Raw genomic sequence first — 414 nt, 5'->3', positions numbered from 1 at the left:
TTCTCCCTAATGAAATTTAATCTCTGCGTGGCCTCAGAATTGAAGCTAGTTCTCCAAAACTGTAGTTCTGCAGTGAAGCTCTGGGTGAACCTTCTACTGAGGGATTACTCAAGGCCCTGAAGGAGAGGCAGAAAGGGAAAAGAGAGGAAAATTGAATTTCATATATCAGTTATTTATACATTGCTGGTTTTAATGCTATTTTCATTGGAAGACATTGACACTATTGAATCTTTATAATTTCTGCTATGGAACTTATTTATTTATTTACTTTTTAAAGTGTAATTTTTTTTAAGATTTATTTATTTGTACATACAGAACTGGGGTACAGGCCAGAGGCTCAGGGGCGGTGAGAGGCCTCACCAGAGACAGAGTGGTGTAAACCCGCGGGGATTACAATCGAGATGGAAAAAAAAA

The sequence above is a fragment of the Condylura cristata genome, unplaced genomic scaffold, assembly GCF_000260355.1.
Source record: "Condylura cristata isolate star-nosed mole 26May11 unplaced genomic scaffold, ConCri1.0 scaffold00005, whole genome shotgun sequence".
Classification (NCBI taxonomy): Eukaryota; Metazoa; Chordata; class Mammalia; order Eulipotyphla; family Talpidae; genus Condylura; species Condylura cristata.
This window is presented reverse-complemented; position numbering follows the sequence as displayed.